This window comes from Chlorocebus sabaeus, chromosome 21, assembly GCF_047675955.1.
Source record: "Chlorocebus sabaeus isolate Y175 chromosome 21, mChlSab1.0.hap1, whole genome shotgun sequence".
Taxonomy (NCBI): domain Eukaryota; kingdom Metazoa; phylum Chordata; class Mammalia; order Primates; family Cercopithecidae; genus Chlorocebus; species Chlorocebus sabaeus.
This window is the reverse complement of record NC_132924.1, coordinates 7,059,995-7,076,474: the sequence shown is the minus strand read 5'-3', so window position 1 is coordinate 7,076,474 and position 16,480 is coordinate 7,059,995. Positions and strand designations below refer to the sequence as shown.

General features: G+C 43.0%; 1 long non-coding RNA gene across 1 annotated transcript in view; it reads left to right on the top strand.

Moving 5' to 3' along the window:
* Positions 1-16,480, top strand: part of LOC119620636 (uncharacterized) — a 43,056-nt gene that overhangs the window by 9,250 nt on the left and 17,326 nt on the right. Inside the window, exon 2 of the long non-coding RNA XR_005237186.2 lies at positions 12,851-12,968. This is a non-coding gene — a long non-coding RNA (uncharacterized lncRNA). The remainder of the gene's footprint in view (positions 1-12,850; positions 12,969-16,480) is intronic.

Genomic DNA, 16,480 nt, shown 5'->3' with positions numbered 1-16,480 from the left:
GTTCAAGGCTATAGTGAACTGTGATTCTAGCCTGGGTGACAGAGCAAGACCCTGTCTCTCTGTTAAAAAACAAAAACAAGCAAACAGAAAACAGCTCTGTCCAAGGGGTTGGGAGATCCTCGATGAAGGAGGAGGATAATTGGTTGGGTCTGGAGTGTACAAGGACTTCAGCTTCTAGTCATGGTGGAGAAACTGGAGCAAGACCTGTACTCCCAATACCAAAAATGAGAAAACTGGACAAAATATGTGAAACAACTCTTTCAGACTCTGGGAAACAGGAAATACAAGACTGTGATTCATAAGGGGACAGTAAAAAAATAGAGTCTATCACCTCAGAATTCTGCTTGAAAGGCAGTTTTCAAACCAAAGCCACAAGGTAAGGCGAAAAGATTATATGCAGAGAATGGTAATTATTAGTGACCAGGAAGATAGATAGCTGGAATTTCTAGGGCAGACTAGCATAGAGGAGGGTGCTAAATGGAAAAAGAGCTCTAGAAATCTGCAAAGAGCTCCCATTGAGTCTGTTGAGGAAAACCAATCCTGCCTATGTAAGATGTAACACCATGAGGCTGGGCTGACAATGACCAGGAGCTGTAAGATGAACAATTCGCAGAGGACACAAGGGCTGGGAGACTATGAGTTCTCACTAGCCAGGTGGAGAGTCCTCCCTGACTGTATGGGACATTTTTCAGTAGAAACCTCAGGAGGGTGGCATCTTAGTAACAGGGCTAAATTAGCCATAGCGTAAAAACTTGTGCAAAGAAAGGAAGGAAAAAAATTAAAACTACATACTTGAAATTAAAAATTATGTTTGACATCCACTCAGAATTACAAAACATGCAAGAAAGCAGAGAAATGTGGACTTGTAACCAGGAGAAAACTCAGTCAACAGAGGCAGATGCAGAAATAGCAGAGAGGAAGGACTTAAGTGAATGACTTTAAAAATCATTTGTAAAACTAAGCCCAAGGATTGAAAGAAAATTAAACATCATGAAAAGATCCATAGAAAATGTTTTAACAAGAACCAAACAGAACTTCTAGAGCTGAAAAATATATCTAGAATGAAAAATGTCCACTATAGGTGTAACATCCAGTGAGAACTTCAAAAGAAGAGATCAGTAAATTTGAACACAGCAATAGAAACTATGATAGTAGAAGCACAGAGAGAAAAGAAGACTGAAAATGAGCCCAACATTAGTGATCTGTGGGCAGAAATATATTGGCAAATTTTAACAAATACGTTTATGGAGAAAAAAGCCCCAATCTGTAGCATTGGCCAATTTTCATGATGTAAATATTCCCACCGTGGCTGATTTCAAGGTGCCAATGTGACATCAATGAATACAACATTTTCCAAATTAGACTAATTATAAACTGACATCTCCAATAAGCTCAAAAACCTAAATAAAAGACACAGTAGAAAAAGATAAAAAGCCAAATTTTACAAAGTACACATATATACAGAGGACTAAAGATAAAACCTAGAGCAGATACATCATGGGAAACAATTAAGGGCAGAATCACCTCTTTAAACCACCAGTTGGGGTGGGGAATGAGAGAAGGGGATATGAACCTCAAATTCCATATCCATTGGGAATGTTCTTCAAAACCAAGGAATTATTTCTACATCAGAAAGCTAGAAAAAATGAGTATATTACACCAAAGTAAGTAGAGAGAAGCAAAAAGTAAAGACATAAAATTAATAAAACAAGAGTCAGCAAATCACAACTTTCAGGCAAAAATCTGGCTTCACATCTGTTTTTGTGAATATTTGTATTTGAAAATAGTCCCACTCATTTATTTACTTATTGTTGTCTAGTGCTGCCTTAGAAATCATACGGTCAGCAAATCTAAAATATGTATTAGTTATTTACAGAAAAATTCGCTACCCCTAGAAACAGACAACAGAGATAAATGAATACAACTAAAAGGAGCATTCTTCGAAAAATCAGTCTTGATAAATCTATTGCTAAACTGGTCAGAAAAAAAGAAAAATTTTACATAGAAATTTCCAGTATTAGGGATGAAAGAAAAGACAGTGCTACCAGTCCTACAAACATTAAATGGGTAATAACAGTACAAACAAATTTATGCCATTAAATTTGATAACTTAGAAGCAATGACAAAATTGTACAGCAAAAACTGTTGATAGAAAATCTGAATAGTTCTATATGTATTAAAGAAATTAAATTCATAATTTCCTTCTTACAGCAAAACTCCCAGGCCCAAATGTCTTCACTGGTGAATTTTATCAAACATTTAAAAAAGCACTAATTGTAATAAAACATAATCTCTCTCAGAATATAAAAAGAACCCTTTCCAACTCAGTTTTTGAAGCCAGCATCATGCTGATACCAAAACCAGACAAATACTTTACAGAAAACTTTACACTGATATTCTTCATGAATCTAGACGCAAAAAATCTTTAACAGGATATTAACAAATAGAATCCATCTATGTATAAAAAGGACAATATATTACAATCAGGTGGAATATTTCTTAGAAGTGTCAGGTTGTCTTAATATTTGAAAAACCAAGGCAACTCCTCATATTAATAGGAGGGGAAAATGTTTTTCTCTCCCTTAGGACTAGAAGAAAGAGTGCACTTGACAAAATTTAGCCACATTTATTACAAAAACTTTCATCAAAGCAGGAATAAAAAGAAACTCTCAAGCTTATAGAGGGCACTTTTAAAAATGTGCAGCTAACATCTACCTAATGGCAAAAGACTGAACTTATTTTCTCTAAGAACAGGAACTAAGAACAGCAACAGAGCTGATGCTGGTACAATTACATATCTGTCTGGGGGAAAAAAAAAAAAAAAAACCTTTAGTATTTCCAACATATCATGCACAAAAGTCAACATGAAAAAGATCATGGATGAAAATGCAAAAACTAAAACAATAAAACTTCTAGGAAAAATCGAGGAGAAAATTTTTGTGATCTCAACGTAGGCAAACATTTCTGAGGTAATTATAACTTTTTTTTTTTTTTTTTGAGACGGAGTCTTGTTCTGTCACCCCAGGCAGAAGTGCAGTGGCACGATCTCAGCTCACTGCAATCTCCGCCTCCTGAGTTCATGCCATTCTCCTGCCTCAGCCTCCCGAGTAGTTGGGACTACAGGCGCCCATGGCCACGCCCAGCTAACTTTTTGTATTTTTTAGTAGAGACAGGGTTTCACTGTGCTAGCCAGAATGGTCTCGATCTACTGACCTCATGATCCACCCACCTCGGCCTCCCAAAGTGCTGGGATTACAGGTGTAAGCCACTGTGCCTGGCCAACAAATCTATAACTTTACAAAATGATAAATTAGACTATCAAAATTTAAAATGTTTGCTCTCCAAAGGATACTATTAATAGTATAAGAAGACAAGTCACAAACTAGGGAAAAAAACTACATATATGTGACAAGATACTTTTATAGAGCATCATATATATAAAGAAATCTTATGATTCAATAATTAAAAGATGAATAACCCAATTTTATAAAGGGAGAGAAGCAAATGAATTAAACAGACTTTAACCAAAGAATATATACAAATAGCCAATAGCCACATGCAAAGATGCTCACCATTATTAGCAGGAAAACGCAAATTAAACTCATCATGAGTCACCTCCACACACCCACTAGAATCGATGTTCAAAAGGATGATTATAACAGATATTGACAAGGACATGGCTCATCCGGAGCTCTCACTGATTGCCGTGGGAATAGAAAATGGTATAAATGGTCAGGCACGGTGTCTCACGCCTGTAATCCCAGCACTTTGGGAGGCTGAGGCAGGTGGATCACTTGAGGTCAGGAGTTCAAGATGAGCCCGGCCAACATGATGAAACCCTGTCTCTACCAAAAATACAAACATTAGGCAGGCATGGTGGCAGGGACCTGCAATCCCAGCTACTTGGGAGACTGAGGCAGGAGAATTGCTTGAACCTCGTAGGTGGAGGTTGCAGTGAGGTGAGATGATGCCACTGCACTCCAGCCTAGAAAAAAAAGAAAATGGTATCACTAGGAAATACTTTGGCTGTTTTTTTATAGTTAAACATCTACTTACTCTAAGGCCGAGTAATTTGCTTCTAGGTATTTACCAAGAGAAATGAGAACATTTGTACTCACTTGTTATACACATTTGCTCATAGCAATCTTAATAGTCAAAAACTGGAAGCAACCCAGGTGCCAATCAGCAGGAGACTGGGTCAATAAATTGGGGTATATTCATACAAGAGAATAGTACTGAGAAGCAAAAATGAATAAGATACTGTTAGATTTAACAAAATGAATAGATATCAAAAGCGTTATGTTGAATGGAAAAAGCAAGTATTTACAGAGACACAAAAGAGTATGCGCTATATAATTACTTTTAGATGAAATTCTTAAAAATCAGAACGGATCTTTGCTGACAGAAAGCAGATCAGTGGTTGCCTGGACAAGAGCTGGGGTGAGCTTGCCTGTAAATAGGCACAAGGGTACTTTGGGAGTTGAGGGAAATCGACATCCTGTGTTGAGGTTGACTGGGTGTATACATTCACTAAAACTCCTTGAACTGATATAAAGGTGCAGTTTATTGAATAAAAAATACACCTCACTGCAGTTTTTAAGAAGAGTTTATGTGTATTTATTTTCTCCTGTTTGAGCTTTGAAAAAACATTCCAAAGTTTTTCTATTAGAAAACATTTAGAAGTGCTCAAAGTAGCAAAAGGTTTGCCCAGTTTTATCGGAAGTATGGAGAAAAGACACAAGATGGCAGTGTTACTCAGAGAAAGCAAAAGTGTATGGTGCCTTTCTCAGTAAAGTCTCATTTCACCTGGCAGTTCTTCACGTCATTGACACGATTGTCCTCAGTACTTTCTTCTCCAGGTGCTAATGGGAGTCTTCTCTAATGTACTTAATTACTGTCTACACTCAATAACTACGTCACAGATCCTTAAAACATCTCAAGAGCTTTGAAATAGAGCTTCTGTTTTTCTGTTGTTGTTGCAAATAAAAGTGAAAAATGTAAATAGTTTGCAATCAGTAATCTATTTCGTTATTAGGGAGACTCATGTCTACTGCAGTTTGTTACTCAGTAATGGAAGGCCCTGAGAAGTCCTCTTACCTCTGGGAAGCGCGCTTTGCATCCCAGAGAATCGGATTCGCATTTCAGGCAGTTAGCCACTGGAGGGCAGTGCAGAAGCATGAATGCCCTCACCTGCCCCGGAGGCGGGAAACCCTGCAGCAACTGCGGCTCCTAAGGGAGCCTAGGACCAGGTTATCAGCAGAGGGGAAGGGAAAATGAATCCATTCTGGAAACCATCCGTTTGATTCAGAATGTTTTGTTTAAGAGAGTATTTCTTGGGCTGGGCACAGTGGCTTACGCCTGTAATCCCCGCACTTTGGAGGGCCGAGGTGAGCAGATCACTTGAGGTGAAGAGTTCGAGACCAGCCTTGCCAACGTGGTGAAACCCCTTCTCTACTAAAAATACAAAAATTAGTCGAGTGTGGTGGTGTGGGCCTATAATCCCAGCTACCCGGGAAGCTGAGGCAGGAGAATCACTGTAACCAGAGAGGTGGAGGCTACAGTGAGCCAAAATCATGCCACTGCACTCCAGCCTGGGGAACAGAGCAAGACTGTCTTAAAAAAAAAAAAATTCTTGGTAATGACAAAGTTGTGTCCATCAGACGAACTCTAGAACTCTACAGATAACTGTAGAGCATCGATGTACAGAGCAGCTAAGTGCAGACTGGAGAGAGGGCAGGCAGGGGCCAGCTGAGGGCAGGGTCCTGCAGGGGGAGGAGGCGCCAGGTGAACCTCCCATTTCCACGACTTGTACTCTTGGGGCAGCCCCTGGTCTGTGCCATGTGGATGGCGAAAGCTCACATGGAGAATATCTCACTACCTTGAAGAACCAGAGGACGAAGTTTAGGACAACCACAGTCACTGGCGGCCGGGGGGGTGGGGTTCTGACAAACAGAAGAGCGCGGAGACAGGGAACCTCAGACGGTGAGTAAAGGCTGACTTCCTAGCAGGGCCATGCATGGACCTGACAGGCTTCCCTCGCTAAGGCCCAACCCTGCAGCCCTGATGGCCCCGCTGCCCCACCCAGGTTCCCCACGCTGTGGGGAGATGAGTGGAAGCTGGAAGAGGGCAACCCTGGGCTTACAGCCTGGTTCTGCTCCCAAACACTACTCCTAATGTGTTGAGCTTGTTACCAAAACTCCCTGAATTTTAGTTTGTTTTCCAGAGAAAAGATGAAACCAGACCTCTCTCCTAGGGCTGCTTTTGAGGACTACCAGGGATAACATGTGCAAAGCGCCTGACACAGAGGGCTTCACTCTGTCATTAATTTGCTTCCCACCTCTTGTTTGTGATTTCCCTGGCATCTTGTGACTAACTCTGTTTCTGAGATCAGTTCTAGTGGCAACCTTCCAAGTCAGCTGGGTCTCAGGTCCTGATCTTACCCGTAAACGCAGTGAGTTTGCTTCTCACAAGCTTTGGTTATCTTGTCTGTCTCCCTTTTTGAAATCCAGGTTTGAAGACTATTCGGCCACGCTTTTGCAGTGAGCACCAGCCTGCTAGACCTGCCCAAAGGAGCCCCTGGAGGGCTGCAGCCAGCAAGCTGGAGAGTTATCAATGTTCCAAGAATGTTTCAGAACCACTTGCTTTGTCAAACCTTGGCCTTGTGGACTTCCCATTTACATGAGATTCTCTAGTCTTTGCCCATCTTCATTTCCTATTGCCTCCTATATTTTTTTCTTTTCTTTTTTTTTTTTTCTTTTTTTTGTCAGTGGCAACTTTTACATGATTTTCTGTGACCGTGCACACAAGGACTAAAAGCACTCACTCTCTCTGCATCCAGGACCCATCCTCTCCTCTACCTCTCACTGCAGTCAATGGTCTTTGCTCCTCTGCCCTTCGCTCTTGATGGGCCATGGTGACAGCTTCCTGGCTAGGTTCTCTGTCTTCTTCATTCATGGCCCTGCGTGCCATTTTCCCCGACATCCAAGACTTAAACTTTTAAATACAGTCATCACATCATGTTAACTCTTCACTTTCACTTCTTGCATAGCTGCTTGCTGTAGCTGGAGTCAAATCTACCCTCCAAAGACCCTGGCTCCCTCTGTTGTCCTCACTTGTTGTGCTCCTGGCTCTTTCCGACTACACGCGTGTCAAGCTCCTTCTGTCATTCAGGCCTCCCCACTTGCTAGTCCTGTGCTCTAATATTCTTTCTTCTCCCGGCTGCTGCCTTTTATCAATTCCTGCTTTGGTTTTATCACTGTCTCCTCAAAGAGGTCTTCCCGCTGTCCCAACTGAAGTAGTCCTCACTTAGCCTCAGCCCCTGTGTAAGCCATGGTAACATTTCGTTTCCTTCATCACACTTAGCGCTGTTGAAAATTGTCTTTATTTGTTCCAGCACCACAAAGTTCAGGTGTAAAATAGAGTTTACTGGAGGAAAACAGGCCAAGAAGTAGTGGGGTGCACGATCTCCTTAAGTCGTGTTACTCCTTAGCGCTTAGACAGGATATAGACAGTCTGGTGCATCAGGGCCAAGGCACCAGCGAGGAAGACCAATGTCCCCATGATACTCTGTATATTTATGGTGTGTATTTAAGAGAAGAGGGCAGGGGATATCTGTAGGACCGCACACATTTCCTAGTTGAGAAAGTGGCCCTGTTGGAAGGGAAGGTCCTCCAGAACCTGGCAACCAGACACTGACCCGTCCTCCTATTAGGTTCGGGTAGGGTGCCTACCAAGTGCTCTGCTGAGCTATTACATAAAAGCAGGGAGGAAGTGAGTCCCTGGGGCCATGCTCTTCTGCCTCTCCTCAGTAAAATATAAGCCCCATTAAGAAAGAGACTTTATCTTGTTTACCACTACAGCAGTACCAGGCACATAGAAAGGCAATCAAAAAACATGTATTGCATGAATGGGAGAATAGTAGAATGAGTAATAATAAAATCATGATTCAAAAGTAACTGAAATTCAGAGAGAAAGACCAACTTTACTGGAAATGGTATCTTGCTAGTGACCTGGAGCTGATGGGGAGGAGGTGTCTAATTTACTGCAGCATTGTAACTGCGCACAGAAGGCACAGCAGGAGGGCAGCCACTGATGTGGTTCCAACTCTTAGAGGTTCCTTTCCTGGTTTTAAATACATACCATGGCTGGGCATGGTGGCTCACGCCTGTAATCACAACACTTTGGGAGGCCAAGGCAGGCGGATCACGAGATCAGATCGAGACCAGCCTGGCTGGCACGATGAAACCCTGTCTCTACTAAAAATACAAAAAAAAAAAAAAAAAAAAAAAAAAAAAAAGCCGGGTGTGCCTGTAGTCCCAGTTACTCAGGAGGCTGAGGCAGGAGAATGCCGTGAACCCGGGAGGTGGAGGTTGCAGTGAGCCGAGACCACACCACTGCACTCCAGCCTGGGCGACAGAGCAAGACTCCGTCTCAAAAAAAGAAAGACACCATGTTAGTCCTGTGCCCACAGCTTCATTTACAGAATTACCACTGTCAAACTGACATGTGCTGTCTCTTAAATTACTCTTTGGTGTCAGAAGCAAAGTTTCATGTTTACTTTTGTCAGAGAAAGAGATTGGGATTCTTTGGAAGACATAGGCCAATTGCCTTTCATACCAAGAAAAATCTTTCTCATTCTGACTGTTTTGTTCATCTCAAACCAGCATCACAGACTGCCCTGGATGGGTTTTGGCAACAAGAGTGATAATGAAGTCATTTCCATGGTGATAAGGTCAACGTTGTTAATGCTTACTGCATCACAATCAATTTTTGAAATGCTTCTAAATTAGAAAAGTGAACAAACTTATTAAATGAAGGAAAAGTGTACGATGAGCTAAATGCTGAGGAGAATGACTAATACTACACGTGAAATACTCGTCAGGCACTTGATCACATGCACCTCAGGAGGGTTTCTTATTAGAATACACTTCCCTGAAGATGAAGTCGGTGTTCTGGTTGCTCCCATTTCACAAATACCAACCTTGTAATAGATATTATTGACTTGTAAAATGGACAAAATTTGTTTTCAAAATGTCAATAAAAACTATTCAGTAAGCAAAACAAATCTTTAGAGGTCTCTATGATGGCCCATTAGTGGAATTACTTTACTCCACCAATGTAATACCTGTGTTTCAAGTCTCTTAGGAACTGAAAAAATTACACATAATGGAGAAATTATACCCATTAGGTCACTATGTGTTTCTACAAGTCAAGTAGTCTGTTGCAGTAGCTTTAAAGCAGTTTTCTTAAGCTAATGATTAGTTTAGCACAGTCTTATCCTCTCTGACATTTTACACTCCTGACTACTTTCTTCTTATAATTCTCCTTAGTGCCATCTTTCCCCATTTTGATGCTGCTCTCTTCCTGCTCCCTGTCGGGGCTTTCAAGTGATGTTTCTTTCTTTGATCACCTCCTGAACATCAATGGTAGTTGCCAATCAATCCATTCTCCTCCTGACACTTTTTTTTAACCTCATCTGATCACATAGATTCAAATTTCACTTAAATATAGGCTTTCAGTCAAACTTCTCAATAACGTTTGTAGCTATATCTAAAAATGGACTCATCTCCACCCAACAGCCCCCCAAGTTCCTGACACTCAACTCACCCACAGCTCCTCCGTCCCCACCACCAACTCCAGGTGCTTCCTTGATGTCCACATTGGGATGGACGTGATTCACTTTCCAATGCTAAGTGTGGGAACCTTTCTGCATCCCACCCTTTCACTCACTACGGTTCTCTGAATCCAGCCATCAACCCAGCAGCCTGCAGTTCCTTAGAATATTTTCTCTTTTCCTTCCTATATATCTTATTCCAATCAGAACCACTGTAAAGCTCATGCCTGGTCTCCCTAAGCTCAGAAGGTACTCAGCTTCCAGCTGGGAGAAGTAGGCCCAAGCCTCTTCGACGAGACGAGGTGGGACCTCTTCAGTATTAATATGGCTCTACATTCATTATACTTACATTACAGAGAGTTTATCAGGAAGAAATACAATTTATGCTAATAAATATTTCTTCTATATAAAACATGTATAAGAATTTGAGAATGAAAACCGTGGAAGGGAAAGATACTAATGCTGACCTTCAGAAGGCATGGGAGTGGGTGAGAAACCAAGATTACAGTGACCTGGGTCTGGATTTCAGCTCCTCCATTTGTTTGACTGGGGCAAGATATTTTAGTTTGGGTTTCTTTGTAAAATGAAGAACACTTCAGTCAAAGATACGTTTTGACAGTTAAATTATGTTGCATATGAAGTATACATTCCCAAAACTTGCACATGGTAGATTCTCATCAAATCATAATTATTATAACTTAGAAGCACAAGACTTTCATACTTGAAAAGTAAAATATCAGTAATAGTTTAAAATAACGGTTTAAGTAAACAATAATAGAAACGCCATGAAGAATCCACCCTGTCTGCCAGGGAACAGTGCTGACAGTCATTCCTCAAGGAGCCCAGATTGTCTGGAGCGGAAAGAAATTACAGACAGGAAACCCCTACCTAGACACAGCAGCACCACACACCAAATATTCTCTGACTCCTCTGCTCCTGAAAAAGAAGATTTTGCTGCACAAAGCACAAAAAAAAAGAAAAAAAAAGTTTTATAGATTATTATGGTCTTTAAATAAGATTAGGGCCAGGCACGGTGGCTCACACCTATAATTCCAGCACTTTGGGAGGCTGAGGCGGGCAGATCACAAGGTCAGGAGTTCAAGACCAGCCTGAACAACATGGTGAAACCCATTTCTACTAAAAATACAAAAAATTAGCTGGGCATTGTCATGCGTGCCTGTAATCCCAGCTGCTCAGGAAGCTGAGGCAGGAGAATTGCTTGAATCCGGGAGGCGAAAGTTGCAGTGAGCCGAGATCACACCACTGCACTCCAGACTGGGCGACAGAGCGAGACTCTGTCTCACAGGAAAAAAATTTAAAAATAAGAATATTCTAAGACTCACCTCTCACCTATGCCCAGGGACTTCTAGGTTTGAAAGCATTTCCACCACTACTGATAATGTAAGGGGGGCACTGGGGAAAGTATAGCTGCATAATCCTTCCCTGCAGGTGCCACTCCCTAACCTCCAGGCTCTCCTGGGTGTGGACTTGTTGGGGGAGATGATTGGAAATTGGTTGGGGGAGATGATTGCACACAATGGTAAGAGAGAAACTTGGCTAGGTCTATTAGAGGTCCTTTATTTAGTTCAACATTTCATGTACTAAAGAGGAAACCCAAGTCCAGACTGGCTGAGTTGGAAAAGTCACCGAGCTACTGGAAGCAGAGCCAGGCCTAGATCTCCTAGTCCAAAACTTCTTTTCTCCCACACCACAGCTGCTGCTTTACATTACCAGGGTTTTGGAATTTTACTCATTCAAATGCAAATGTTTTGTGTGCTTCTTTAATGGGACATTTTTTTGTTTTACTTTACTAAGTAAAGTACTGAGTGAATGAGAGTGGATTGGAGGTGTTGAAATCGTCAACCTCTTTTAAAGCATTGTTATTTTTCCTTTGTTTCTCTTTATGATGTGAAACACTTACTCCTTTTTCTTCCCAGCTTGAATTGGAGACAGCAGCACAGATGACTTTCTTGTTCTAGTGGATGATGGAAGTAGTGAGGATGCGATTAACGAAATCAATGGCTCATGGGAAAGCCTTCCCATTTCCAATCTCACCCCTACTTCAGGATATGGTCCAGTGAATCCGTTGCTATGAAACAGTGCTGCAGCTGGGCTCAGTGGGGGTCTGGGTGGTCTCACAAAAGCTAGCAATAGTTGCAACTTTGAGAAATTAGAGGTGTTACGGGCTGTCCAATATCACATCACTGGGATAAGTCATCATCGTGTGACTTCATAAAGTCTGCCATTGACCCATTGATCAATTAGTTATTGAAGTCATACTATATTCCAGGTATTGTATTAGGTTCCGGGGATATACTGTCTTTGCTCCATAGTCCACATGGACCAATCAGTGAGTGATCGTGATGTGATGTGGTGGATGCTGTGATGGAGAAAGACGAAGTGAAAATATTCACGCACCAGAGTGCCACCTAACCCATCTTCCGAGGTCAGGGAAGGCTTTTTGGAAGAGATGATATTTAAACAGAGACCTTAAGAATAAAATAGGTGGCACAGGTGAAAAGGTGGAATAGAGGATGTTCCTATCAGAAGAAGCTGTATTGTATGTCAAAGGCTCAGAGGCATCAGAGAACAGGCAGAACACAGGGAAGTACAAGTGCATAGTGTGCCAAGAGCACAGGATACAGGTGCAAGATTGGGAGGAGGAGGTGTCCACGGATGGGATGGACGTGCTGCAGGGCCTCCAAGGCCGTACACAGCCTCTCCTTGTCTGCCACAGGACTTTGCATGTGACCACTGCACCTCCAGGAAGGCCAGGTGCACCTCGCTTCCCATGCACCCGGCCTCATGGCCTTTGGGGGTTGTCGTGTGGAATGGAGATGACATGAGTGGTGCCTGTGAGGTCAGGGAATGGAGTATACATGTCGCCACTCAGAATGGGGCTCCTGGGTGGTAGAGGGAGTGTAGTTTTCTGCAGTGTCTTTGAGCAAGGACAAGATGGCAACAGAGGAGTAGCTGCAACTAATAGAAAGATTTCAGCTAGCAATAGCTTAAAGAAGGTAGGAGTCTCTTTTCCTTGCATGTGAAGGCAGCCTGCATACAGGCAGCTTGGGCCCTTTGTGACAGCCACACAGCATCCTCTGAGAGGGCGACTCGCCTCCCAGGTTTCTGAAGCCTCGTTCTCTGCATGTGGCTTCAACCCCGGGACTGCATAAACTTGAGCCATCCCATCTGCATTCTAGCATGGAGCTGGGCTGGACAGGTAGCAGCCCTTTCCAGGTTAGTCAGGATCTTTGATTTTGGAGCACAAGGCTTCTGCATGCTACTGACTGGGTCCCAGCCTCTTTCCCTCTGTGGCACCGTGGTGAATGGGAATTTCCACCACTGCCTCCATTAGGTAACTATGGTGAGCCTGGAAATTGCTTAATATTATTTCCACTGCTGAGGTCTGTTTTTGTCTTTTTAAAAATTATTCTTTATTTTTAACATTTTATTTTTAAATAATTTTGGGGCCGGGCGCGGTGGCTCACGCCTGTAATCCCAGCACTTTGGGAGGCCGAGGCGGGCGGATCACAAGGTCAGGAGATCGAGACCATCCTTGCTAACACGGTGAAACCCCGTCTCTACTAAAAATACAAAAAAAAAAAAAATTAGCTGGGTGTGATAGTGGGCGCCTGTAGTCCCAGCTACTCGGGAGGCTGAGGCAGGAGAATGGCGTGAACCCTGGAGGCGGAGCTTGCAGTGAGCCGAGATCGCGCCACTGCACTCCAGCCTGGGCGACAGAGACACACTCCATCTCAAATAAATAAATAAATAAATTTGGACAACAAAAAAATTACAAAAGTACTACAAAAAATTCCCATATACCCTTTCGTACCTTCCCAAAATGTTGCTATCCTAAATAACTGTAGTATAATCATCAAAGTCGGGAACTCAAATTGCTAGAATACTAGAAATGCATCCACACACCTTGTTCAACTTGCAGTGCCCCACTAATGTCCTTTGTCAGGATCCAGACCAGGACCACAAGTGGCATTTAGTTGTCATGTCTCAGTCTCCCACAACATGACTATTGTGCCTTCTAAAGGCATCGTATCAGCATGTGTGTGATCTTACACTTTGATGCCTTGGTTAAGGTAGTATATGGCAGGTTTCTCGACCATAACATTTACTATTTTTCCCGTTGCAATTATAAAGTGTCTTGTAGAGAGCTACACTGAAACTAAGCAAATGTCCTGTTTCTCATTATACTTCCCTCCCACCCAGCTGGTTTTAACACCTGTTGATAACTTTTGCCTGCAATAGCTGTTCCTGTGGTATTTGTCAAATAGTGATTTTGTTGTGGTCTTTTAAAGTGCCATCATGGGCACACAATCCACAGCTGGGTTTGAGAATTTCTGGAAGTTAACTCTTGTCAGATCACTATCCCCTGTGGTTGGTCCCTGGTTATTCAAGGCCTGCTATGCTGTCATGGGCCCCTGCAAGGCTTCCCTGTGAAAGCCAGCCCCAGGCAAAAGCACTGTTCCAGGCTCCACTTTCTGCTTATTCTTCACCTGCTGCTTCTGCTCTTCTTTCTTTTTTGGATCCAGACTCTGGGGATTATTCCTGGAACAAATCTAGATCTGAGGTTGGGCTTTGTTTACATCTTTTTGGTGCAGCACCCCATCGTCTCTCCTCTTGGGTTTATTAATCCTGACCTCCTCCCCTAACACAGTCCTCTGAAGTTGGAGTCTATCCTAACACAGTCCTCTGAAGTTGGAGTCTATCACAGCCTTCATCATGCAGGTCATAAATGGAGGTCCATCTCTTCAAATCTCTGTGCATTTGTGGAGGTGTTCTCTAACGTCCCTTTGGAAGACTAACAGCCAATATTGGACAAATTATTCATGTACTTGGGAATTTGTGGACATAGTCAAATTGAATAAGTGATTATTTTGTCATTAAAAACTAAACTATGCTCACCCCTGATTATCCACCAAGGGATGACTGGAGTTGAGGAGAGGGGTGGTAGGGGCAAGTCCCACAGAAAAGTAGGTCAAAATCTCCTTGGAGAACTAGACATACCATTTTTATGTTCATCAGAAGTATGCATTGGTCAAAAAGACTGAGAAACTGTCTTAGCACGAAGTAGACCACTTTAAAGATCTAGATGTGAGTATAATTGAGAGACAGGATTGGGGTGAAGGAGTCAAGCTAGTCTCAGCAATTGCAGCATAGAACAGGAGGAATGCAATAATAACAATGAGATCTTTACTGAGTCCTTACTATGCCCCAAGCACTCTGCAAACACTAACTCATTTAACCTCCACAGTAACCTACAGCAGTAGGTACAATTGCTGTTCTCATTTTAGAGCTGTTGGTTCAGAGTGACGAGATAATCAAACGGCACTCAGGCAGTTACTTGGGGAGCCAATACTGCAGCCCAAAGCATCTGACTCTAGCACTCACATGCCTGACTAGGAATGAAACCAAAATGAGGTTTCACTGTGATCTGGGGGTACGTGGTTTGTAAGGGTGCCTGCACCCATGCCTGTCACGGAGCACACTTCCCATTGGGAACATCCCTGTCGACACTGTTTGGCCACCATGGCACCCTCTGGCCTTCTGCCCACAGCAGGAACAGACCGTGGCCTCCTTGTGATGGTGGGTCTTACTTTGGCTATTGCATCACTGCTCACTTGCCCTCATGTCACCTAACCAGTAAGTCCACATGTGGGATCCCAGTCCCTATTACACACACATCCACTCAGCACAGGAAGTGCATGGCATGACGTGACTCATGATCAGAGGGAGAGGGAATTGTGCTCAGCTGGTGAAGGCAAAGAAAGAACAAATAGAGGCTGCGATCACCAAGAAGAGAAGAGGAAGGACCAAGGCTGGTAATTGGTTAATAAGCACTGAGATGACCTTGCTTCTTGTTAAAATATTGAGATGTTTCCGACTGCTTGGGAAGTGGCCACTGCTCCAAGCCCACCACCTTCCTAGTGCCCTGTCACTGTCCCCCTTTCCAGCAGCTACAGAATTCAGAATGGTTTAATTCAGAATGGTTAGGTCCTAACCACTTGAATATTTTAAGTATCACCCCAGAAGAGAACTAATACTGAACATTTGGCAAAAGTACAGACTTTATCTACTTTTCATTGCCTTACTCCAGAGTGCAATTTCTATGGCGCGCAATCCCTCTTCCTGTCGAAATGCTCTTCCCCTTGGCAGCTTTTATCCTGCAACGCAGATGCTGAAGATTGTGCTTTCACTCCCCTTCCTTGGGAAAAGCCCAGCAGAGAGGACTTCCAACCAAACTGCCCTTAGCCATTCAGCATGGCCTTGCTGCCGAGAAGTTCACCTTCTTGGCAACTGTGGGCTATACTGCCCCAGCATGGACCCACGGCAGAAGAGGGCCCTCATGCACTCTGCACCCCTGCCAGACTTCTGTGACATTAATGGCTCAGATAGCAAAGAAACCCAGTTCAGCCAACGAACTACTTAAAAGGCGGTTACAATCAAGGCCTAAGATGTGATAATTTGATACACATATTCATTGTGTAATAATTTTCACATTAGCACATCCATGGCCCCCAGTAGCTACCGTGTGTGTGTGTGTGTGTGTGTGTGTGTGTGTGTGTGGTTAGGACATGGACAGTCTGTCAGATTCAAAACCAAGAACAACTCTTCTCCAGTGTTCCTTCCTCCAGTCCCCAGTCTCTGCACCCTAGAGCAAACCCACCTCCTGTGAGTAACACAAATTAACTTTAGTGTTAGTTAGAGAATTCGGTGTTTAGGAAATGGTCTTTGAGCCTCAGACTCAGTCTAGACGTTTTTCAGCCTGTGCCTCATCTGGGTGCCTTGCCATCCTGGTTTCAGTGAGACCTGGAGCCGGCTCAGCTTTCTTTCCTGCCCATGCCATCTGCT